Here is an 11,624-nt window from a genome sequence, read left to right on the forward strand (position 1 = left end):
TTGTTTGTAAGCCGTATTATAATAACATACTACGAAATAAAAACGATTTGTCTCATTCAAAGATGCGATGAACATTTGTAAACATTTATCATGAACACCAAATATAAATATCATTAATGTTGTTACTTTGAATCGTACTGCGTAGGCCTATGTACAAGTGTATATATATATAAATATATATTTCCTTTCATATATATAAAATTAATCGTCACAGCAAAATTGTCAAAGAGTAATATATGTATTTTTATTATCATTTATTAATCACAAGACAATAGCAAGTATATTTTGTATCGAAACAAATATATTGCGTTCGTCTTTGCGGCATAACATGACAATCAATCACCCAGTACATGAAAAAAAACAACAACAACACTTGTACGTAATAAGCTATGTGTAATAATCGATAAATAACAAAGAGATATAACGATTAAAAATTATACAAATATATATCTATATAATATGAAAAAAAAGAACATATATAAAATATAACAATAAATAATAATAATAATATTACTGTATTATTGTATCATAGTTAATAATTTATAACATGTACTAACCTTAAAAATTAAGTCCTTCCAGTGCTTCCTTCGAAATTCAACAAAATCGTCCGTGAAATGCGTTGTTATATATAAGTCCTTGATGTATTTTCATTTTGCCGTCACTGTGTCATAACAAACACACAAAAGAGCCTAATTCAAGTTATTCACAATACACACACAAAAATAATGCAAACAGTCAGTATCAGAAGCACTGTACAGCAGGATATGTTGACGCGACGACAGTTGGAATGCAAATGGAGGACTAGAGCTTCCGCGAGAGGTAACACAAACAGTGAGAAGGAAGGATTTAGGGTGGTGGTGATTAACAGACTGTTTTATCGTCATTTATTTTGCTGAAGAAATATATAAGATTTTATAATTGGCGCAAGTTTTTAGTTATTTTGGGAATAATTGAAAGATGAAATGTGATGCAAAGGAAGAAGAGGAGCATGTCGAGATAAATAGAGGAATGAAAAAACGATACAAAAAGAGAGAAGGGGGAATAGGCCGTGTAGCAAGAGCAGCGAGAGATGATGGGGAGGGGAAGGGGTGGGGGGGGTGTCCGATTTTGTTATGTCAACATAACAAGACCTCACACTTTCGGTGTGCTGCTAACCTAACCTAATCCTATTTAGAGTAATAAATGCACCTACTATACGTAAACAATCGTAATCATCACACACCGTGTATAAAATATACCATAGAATATGTCTATAAACAAGCAAAACAATACAAATATAGCTGAACATACATATAGAAGAGGAGAGGTGAGGTGAGAGGAGGGGAGGGGAGGGGATGAGAGGAGAGGAGAGGAGAGGAGAGGAGAGGAGAGGAGAGGAGAGGAGAGGAGAGGAGAGGAGAGGAGAGGAGAGGAGAGCAAATATTATTGATAACATAAAATACATGTACTAACCTTCACAAAGATGTCCGTCCAATGCCTCGTTCGAAATTTTTGATACTCGTCCGTCCAGTGAAAATGACCGTTACAAAGGTTTTAAATCATCGCAGAGACACTACACACGAAAAATTTCCGCGGCGACATCGAGAATGTAAATGAATAACGCAAGCACTGGAAAGGATTTAGGGTGGGGTTGGGGGTGGGGGTGGGGGTGTGGGTGTGGGTGGTGGTGGTGGTGGTGGTGGTGGTGGTGGTGGTGGTGGTGGTGGTGGTGGTGGTGGTGGTGGTGGTGGTGGTGGTGGTGGTGGTGGTGGTGGTGGTGGTGGTGTGGGTGATGAGTGAGGGTTGAGTGGTGTGTTTGTTTTGGCACGACATCCACTTTTCATATTTTCTGTACCTCAAGCTAACCCAACATATCCTCCTTACTACTTTTGAATAACAAGGAAATGGAAGGCAACGTGCATGATGAGATAAAGGGGAGAGAACCAAATGGATAAAAAGGAGAGAAAAGTGAATAGGCATGAGCAGCGAGAGATAACGGGTGGGGAGGAGAAGCGACAATGTTTGCTATGTCAACATAACATGACCTCACACGTGTCGTGTGCATTCATACAGCGAAGTAACAGCTTCTCTTACCACACTTACTTAAAATGAAGAATCATAATGATCACAAAACCTTTATAACTTAAATAGATTTACATATGTATTTGTGCACCAAAACAAATATATCACTCTGTATGATTATCTATGCGTGTTGGTGCACGCAGACACAGACGCACACAGTCACAGTCACAGTCACAGTCACAGTCACAGTCACTTACTTACTTACTTACTTACTCACTCACTCACTCACTCACTCACTCACTCACTCACTCACTCACACTCACATATGTGTGTGTGTGTGTGTGTGTGTGTGTGTGTGTGTGTGTGTGTGTGTGTGTGTGTGTGTGTGTGTGTGTGTGTGTGTGTGTGAGTGTATGTATGTATGTATGTATGTATGTATGTATGTATGTATGTATATAGAAATAAAAAAATAATAATATATATTCATATGCATACATACATATTTATATACATTATGATTTTGATTGATAGGTATATAGATATATATGTATATATTTATATATATATAAAAATACAAAATATATATATGTCAACATACATATAAATATGTATATAAATAAAAATAATAATATACATAATGATATAATGTATGTATATATTTATATATATTTATCTATATTTATATATAGATATAGATATATATGATATATTTATTTTATGGATATAATAAAATGAAAAAGAAAAGAAAAGAAAAAAAAATGTTTGAATGAGAGAAGAAGAGACAATGAGGTAATGTATGTTAAAAAAAAAAAAAAAAAAATTGATGGCATAGCCTATAACTTGTGTTCTGTGTAAAATGTATTGATGACATGACATATATTATGATTACATGGAACAAATCTGAACAAAAGATACATACAAATTAGAATATTGAAAATCATACAATCAAAGTTCTAATGAAGATAAATAGAAAATAAAATAGAAAATAAACATACCTCATAGGCCAAGCTTCATGATAATGATCTGGAAGAATAGAAATATAACATGAAAATCAGTTAAAATGAGCAAATATATACTGATTGGAATAAATGCAAAAACACAATCAAAGTCATGGTCAACATGCATACACTAACAATGCCTATGCAAATATATATATTTGTGCCATATCTGCAACAAATGATACAAATGACACTATATGCACGCTGGGCAAAGGAAATATTGTGAGAAACAACATGTGGAAAATAAAATAAACATATATACAAATAAACATAAATATATTTGACAAATAAACCAATAAAAGGATATATTGTATGAAAAGGTCATGTAACTCGGAGAAATATAGTCATGCACACACACCAAGCCACCCACCCACCCACCCACATATTGCTTGCAAATGGATGAGAATATGTTCAAAATGATATAGAATAGATGTTAAAGCTCATATAATTGACAGTAATTTTGCTCATGTTGATATGTTAATGACTTAATGGTTACTAAAAATATAATGATAAGACAAAATATATAATATGAACAACCTGCAAAATGCTGTGAAATGTTATAAAAATAATTTAACGATATAATGTTTTACTTATATATATAGTGTATTTATTGAGTGGCTATCAATAATAATAATATGAATAGCTATCTATATAAAATTGTACAATTAGATAAAATAAATATAATAAAGAAATGTGCACAAACAGATACAATAATGGAAACACTAATATAGAAATATGAGAAACAAAGTAATATTATAAATATTTGTTTTATACCTATCACAAATTATTGTAACTGGAACATAAGAATGTAAAATATACATATGCAAAATAAAAAAATAAAAAAAAGGATATATATAAAAGCAAAGAAAAGAAAAGAAAAGGAAAGGAAATAAAAATCCGTCATACCAAATGATAAAGAAGAACAGTAACATTATATGGTTAATAGAAATAATGATAATATAAACATCACATAGATAAAAGAATGTGCAATACTAATAGAGAAAATAATATAGATACAAATACAATAATAAGAAAAGCATAAATAAGTACTAATAATATAAATAATACAAATGAGAAGCAAAAAACATTATAATTGTAATAAAAAAATTAAAAATGGAAAATATTGTAAAAATAATAAAATAAATATATAGATATATACAAATAATTAAAAATAAAAGAATAAAACAATGCAAAAAGATATATACATATTCCCTTTAGATACAGGTGCATTAAAAGATGACATATCAAAAATCCATATATATATATAAATACAAATTTAGAATGTGAATATTGATAACATAAATAATAAAATATCTTAATCTATATGATAAACTATACTATGAATGAAATTTGTAAGAGTTCTGACAAATAAATATAATGATTGTGATTAATGTTGTTGAGAAAATAAAGAAATAATAATAATTGCAAATATGTGACCCAACTAACATGATGATAATGTATAATATTGCTAAAATGTAATGTTATATATATAATTATTAATATAAGTGATATACATGAAACAATAAGATAGAAATGTATGACAATTTCACACACCCACCCACACACAGACACCCACATGAACCCACACCCAAACCCACATATACATCCATGTATGTATGTATCTATGTATAAGTATAGACATATGTTTATGTATATGTATGTACGTATAAATGTATATGTATAGAAAACAAAATAAATATGGGAAAAAAGAAAAGACAAGAAAAGAAAGAAAAAAAGGAAATAAATTAAACATGTATATACAATAATTAATTAATGTATTTTTTCATAAAGATGTGTATGTGTGCATAGATACACAATATATATATATGTATATGAATATAAAAATTATATATATATGTATATATATATATATATATATATATATATATATATATATATATATATATATATATATATATATATATATATATATATATATATATATATATATATATATATAATAAAAGTAAAAATATAAATAATAACATGTACTATACTTATGTACATGCACGCACACATATGTATGTATGTATGTATGTATGTATGTATGTGTGTGTGTGTGTGTGTGTGTGTGTGTGTGTGTGTGTGTGTGTGTGTGTGTGTGTGTGTGTGTGTGTGTATCTATCTGTCTTTACTTGTGTATGCATACCCATGTGCTATAAATCCTATAATCAATATCATATTACATTTTATCTAATCATATATATATATTATTTGATTTCATGCATAATTGTGTAATATTTCCTATCATCAATATAATAATTTTAAAGATATATATGAATGTGTTAGATTGCATAAATGATTTCTGGATAACATAACAAGATAACACTGATAATTCCAGTGATATATATACTATTTTATATTGGATACAGAGTTCATAGTCCACTACTGTATCATGATCCCTTTAGTTATACCAAATATGTGGGTGAGACACCAAGGCACCTTGTATTTACCCCCAAAATAATGTGATAAGCATTACATATCAGTATCTGAATGTTATGAAATCAATGAGTACCAACATATTGATGCAGAGTTCAATAGTTATTTAAAATAAAAATTCCAAAAATACAATACATGAAAAAAATTAACTTATAAACAAAATTGCGGTTGTAATAATTGATAAAGACATGTACAACAGGCATTTAATAATAATAAAATCAAACATAAATGCAACACCAATAATATTTTCAACAATATTTACTTCCAAACAAACATTCTTAAAATGTAATGAATATGAGCATCTTCCTCATGAACGATCCAACCTATTATAAGGCAGGACCTTTCCTTCATGCAACATGTTTAATATGTGATTATTTGTGTGAATATCGATTGCAGAAATTGTTATTTGGTATGATAAGCTAGTATTTGAGACTTGTTCATTGACACGTGTTTAGTCTACCTTTGCCTACAGTTTGTTTCAACATATTTGTATTGTACGGACTGTAAAACAATGATTACTCGTGATACTTTGAGATATTTTCTGTCAAAAAAAAAAGCGTTGCCAAAAAGACCGGAATACCAGTTTGGTAGTTAGCTGTTGTTTATACAGCGAATAAGGCCTATATTTGTGTGTCTCAGTGTTTATACAGCGAATAAGGCCTATATTTGTGTGTATCAGTACGCATAGAGTCCATTTCTGTGTGACACAGTCCAAGGCTCGGCCGTGTAGGTCTCCCCGAGGCAAGAGCAAAGTAAAGTAATGTGAAATGAAATGGATTGGAGTGGAGTTGAGTTGAGTTGAGTGGTTGTTAGTGCCCCCCCCCCCTCGTTCTTTCAATTTTTGATGTTTTGCGTGTTCCTCGTCGTGTGTATTGATCAAGTTAGTTAGTTAGTTAGTTGTTCCTTGTGTGTTTGTTTTGTTAGTGATGAGGTGTTTAACGTGAAAGAAAGAGGCAGTTCGTGTCCGTCCGTATTGTTTGGTGGGGGTGGGGAAAAGTGTTTGTTTGTTTGGTTGCTTTCATGCTTGTAAGAGTTTGTGTGGTATGTAATAAAGTTTATGAATTTGGTGCGCTGCTTCAAAGTTAATGTTTGTGTCAACAAGGTTGTTTGCGGTCTTGTATACGATTGTAAGTTTGTGTATGTGGCTGGCTGTCTTCGTGGCTGGAACAGGTAGATAGGTAGAGCCTCCATTCATTCATCCATGCATGTTTATTTGTTGTTGTATGTGGCTTATATTAGCAGGTGTAATTGTATGTAATAAAGGTGGCGGCTTTTCGAGGTTCAGCGTTGTAAGGCGCAGTGTGGGTGTCCGTTAAAGATGAGTTTTTTTGTGCTCTGTGTTTGACTAGGGGAATGTGTGTGCCACTATTAGAATGTGTGTTTGAGGATAGGAATGTTTCTGAGTATGAGAGTGTTTGTTTGAGTATGTGAATGTGTGTTTGAAAAGGTGAATGTGTGTTTGAGAATGTGAATGTGTGTGTGGGGAGAACCACCGTACACTCACTGGCAAATGTAAAGTGCGAAAAGAGGCAATTACGACAATTGAACAAGAGAAAAAAGCAAAGCACATACAACAAATGCAGCGTCCATACAGTGAAGTAGCCAAGCAAGCTGCTGGTGCAGCAATAAAAAATATTTTTATATTTACTGGCGATTTTCGGCTGTGGCTGTTGATTAGGATGATATCAGGACCTGATTCCCTGTAAAGATTTGAGAGCTCCTTTCTTCGTTGTGGTGTCCAGGATGGTGCATTATGTTCGATAATTTTCAGCCTATTCATCGTCAAGTGTTTCTTTTTGACTTTTATGTTCTGATTGGGGAGCTGCTTTGTCTTCGTTTCTTATGCACTGTATTTTATTTGTTTCTATGATCATTTCCGGTGTTATTTCTATTGTTCCTTCATGTAGATGTTTTTTACTTCTTTCTTCTCTGTCTTCCGAGCTATATTCAGGGTTAGAGTAATGGTACTTAATAATTCCTTCTTTAATCAGCTTTCCAAGCTGTCTTCTGTCCATATTTCTGTATTTCTTGGGGTCACGTGCATATAGTTCTAGGCCAAGGGCGTGTGGGTCGGTGGGGATACCTCCGTGTAGGATCTTGAATTGGGGTCTCGGTCGAGAGAGAGATTGAGACTTACACATGTGGGAGTGAGTCCTTTTTTATCTGGCGTGATTCGCGTTGCGGTTTGGGTCGAGCACCATTGTTTTCTTCGAGACGAGGAGTGTCAGGTTTTGTTCTTGTGTGTTTGTCTCTTGACTGTGTTTGTGAGGGGTTAGGTGTCACTGCAATTTCAATTTCGTTGTCTGTTTCCATATCAGCAACTGCTTTGTCGAGGGCTCTGATGTCCGATGTCTCGCTGCAGTTGCTGTCGGCTGAAGAAGAAAAGAATCTTTCCCACTTGTTTGCTTCAGGCAGGATGATTTTAAATATTGCTGCTGAGTCAACGTCGTTTGGTACGTTCACTGCTGGTAGTTTTGCTTGTTGAAGCATATGAGCCTGGTTTCCCAAGGTTGAAAAGGTGGGCATGGAGGAGAATTACCATAACCTGGGATGAAATGTCGTCTGGGAGTTTTAAGACTTGTTGGTTGTTGTTTGCTTTTATTGCTGCACCAGCAGCTTGCTTGGCTACTTCACTGTATGGACGCTGCATTTGTTGTATGTGCTTTGCTTTTTTCTAAATGAACTTAACGATGGAGTGGCTATAGCAATAAAACGTAATATCAAACACAAAATAATAGACAATTTTGACGAAGAATTCCTGGCAGTTGAATTAGAAACAACGTTGGGACCCATAATAATCGCCATTTGCTACCTACCACCAAGAAGACCTTATGCCCCCTATGGAGACGTCTCTCGCCTCCTCGGATACAGCAAACCTGTATATCTTATGGGGGATTTCAACGCAAGACATCGTATTCTTGGGAACGGGAATAACAACGCAGTCGGCCACACCTTGGCCACTCTAGTAAACAGAATGACCATCCTCGGACCCGATTTCCCAACATACATCACAAACATGGGTGCAACAACACCAGATTTGGTAGTGGGGAATAAGCATGCCAACTTAAATTTCCATCTTGAACCTGGCAGGGCCTCTACAAGTGACCACCTCCCAATAGAGGCCATAATCAACAAAAGTCATAAACAAATCCCAACCACCAAGAGATACATACAAAGAGGCAGACAGGAACAAATACAAAAACTTGCTAATGAATACGACCATCCCTAATCTTAATGAATGCCCAATCGAGTACATTGACCAAGAAACAGACCAATGGTTCGAAGACGTTCTTTCTGCCAAAAGAGCAAGCATACTGAGAAACTCCTTCAAAACAAAGCCACACCCTCTGTCATCACCTGAGCTGGAAGCCCTCAAGAGAGAGTACAACAACATCCGAGAGACGGCAGGAAGAGCTGGATGGAGTAAAACCCTAAAGCAAAGATACGGTAACATCAGAGAGGAAAGGAGGGAAATCAACAACCGATTATTTAATGAGAAATGGGAACAGATAACGACGACAGTATCGAACAACATAAAGGACCCAAGTCAATTCTGGCAAAACATAAAAAGATACACCGGAAATAACAAAATAAAATCGCTATACCTATAGAACCCCTTAAATTAAAAGATCTTTGATGAAAAAGAAAAAGCTGAGCTGCACAGGAATTTCTGGAGTAAAACTTTGCAAATTACACCTGAGGAAAACCAGTCCTTTGACCAGATGCACGAAAGAAACATCAGTGCATAAATATATAATAACAGAGGCAGATTAATCCCAGACACCTCAGTAGACCTAAATAAGCTAAACAACACTACAAGCCTCGTTGAACCAATCACGTCAGGCGAACTTGCCAAAACCATCAAGTTTTTGAAAAATAAAGCTCCAGGAGAAAGCACTATAAACAAAAGTGATTTGCAAAATCTCCCACTTGTAATGATCAATAGACTTGCCAACATGCATCACTTGCTGCAGAATACTTTCCAAAAAAATTCAAAGAAGCCGTCATCACCCTCATCCCCAAGCCTGGCAAAGCCCCAAACAGGGTGAAACATTTCAGACCAATTTCTCTTCTGGAAGTGCCAGGAAAAATCTTTGAAAAAAATAATAAACAAAAGATTACTAAGGCATCTCGAAGACACAAACTACCTAAATCAAAGACAATATGGTTTCAGAAGAAGCAGAGGTACAACCATTGCCATTGCCCTTGCATACGAAGAGATATCCCAAGCATTGGCCATAAACAAACGGTGCAACATCATCCTGAGAGATATCTCCAAAGCCTTCGATAAGGTGTGGCATGACAGTCTAAGATCACGTATACTAGTGGCAGACTTTCCGAGCCCATTCTCCAAGCTACTAAGCAGCTTCCTCAGTGAAAGGAAAGCAAAAATAAGATCTGAGCACATCACAGGGGAAGCATTTGACCTAAAGAGTGGAGTGCCACAAGGCAGTGCTATATCTCCTACTCTCTTCATAATGTACAATTCACACATCCCACCACCAATCCCGAACGCAAATTACATTTGCCATGCCGACGACATAACGCAAATAGTAACCCATTACAGCAAATCAAGAAACATCGTGGCAGTACATACTGAAGGAGCAATAGCCCCAATAAATAGATTCGAATATCAGTGGAAAATTCAAACCAACACCACAAAATTCCAGATAATATCAGCCGCAAAAATCAAACCAACACCATTGATAATCAACAGAAGGGAAATTATGCCCTCCCAACACAACAGTATCCTCGATCTAACCATTACCGGGCGAGGCATAATAACCCATGTAAAACAAAAGATAAACCAAGCAAAAGATATGCTAGCAAAATGCAAACAGTTCACTAGCTGCCATGAAAGGGTTAAGATACAACTCTACAAAAGCCTTATCAGACCGATCCTGGAATATCCACCGATTCCTCTCAACACACTCTCAAAAAGCAGACTTCTCACTCTTCAAGCCATACAGAATAAGGCTTTAATATGGGCAGCAGGTGTCTGATACCCCAACATTCCACCTACTCAGCACCTACATGAATATTTCATCAAACCCATACACATACGTATACAAGAACTAGCAAATAAAACATGGGGAAGACTGGAGACACTGGAGGACACCCTCTTTAACAACTTACAAAACAACACTGAATTTATTCCTCCTAATCAATCACATAAATGGTGGCCAAGAGGCCTGCCACTAAAAGACAAAGAAATCATGCCACTCTACTCGACGTAACATTCGTCAACACAACGCACAACCACATATACTGGCAGACGAGTCTGATGACAGTATCTGAGAAACTTTATAAACTGTTAAACTGTAAATATGTAAATATTATTGCAACTAATCGGTAATTAAACTTACACATAGTAAATATGTGAAAACACAAACAACAATTAAAACGAGAAACTGTCTCCGTGAATCTCCCCAAAGGTCTCCTTACCGTGTATGTTAGAGCATACGCGATGTAAGGAGACACGGGGGAGGAGGAGCCAGTCACTCCTCGGCCAATCAGCGCCCAGGCTCGCTAGACACACAAGTGTGTGTCTACCGATACTCGGCGCGAGGGGTCGACGGGGACGAATCAATTCACCAACTCGCTAGATTTCGGCAGTTCGAGTGTGCGGATGGAGCGTACCAAGGTAACAACGTCCGTACAACGAGCCGAAGGAATCTAGAAAACGAACGAGATGGAACTGATTTACGGAGAAAAAGAAAAGAAAAAAAACTCCTCTCCACTGCATGTCTTCTCTTGGGGGTTCTGCAAGTCATGCAGGGGAATGGAGTTCTGTGGCCGAAGGGCGCCTGCGAATTTCTCTGGTCAGGCACCGATTATTTTTTCAAGGTTGCCGCTGGGCTGTAGGGTGTTGGAGTAATTGTGGAGCATCCTGTGTGTTGAAACGCTGCATCCGGTCGTTTGTTGTCGCGTCTTCACCCTTCTCTATCTCTTCATTCGATTTTCTGCTTCTTTGGGGCTTGCACAGTAGATGTGGTACTGCTGGACAGGGATCAGGTGATCAGGCACACATAAAATTATAATAATAATAATAATAATAATAATAATAATAATAAATTGTTCCACATATAACACTTATTATGCAACAAGGCATAACCCCTAATCACTTAGATTAATCCATGTATGACAATACATGAATCCTGACTCCTGGCATATGTACATATACAT

Source organism: Penaeus vannamei, chromosome 42 (assembly GCF_042767895.1).
Source record: "Penaeus vannamei isolate JL-2024 chromosome 42, ASM4276789v1, whole genome shotgun sequence".
Classification (NCBI taxonomy): domain Eukaryota; kingdom Metazoa; phylum Arthropoda; class Malacostraca; order Decapoda; family Penaeidae; genus Penaeus; species Penaeus vannamei.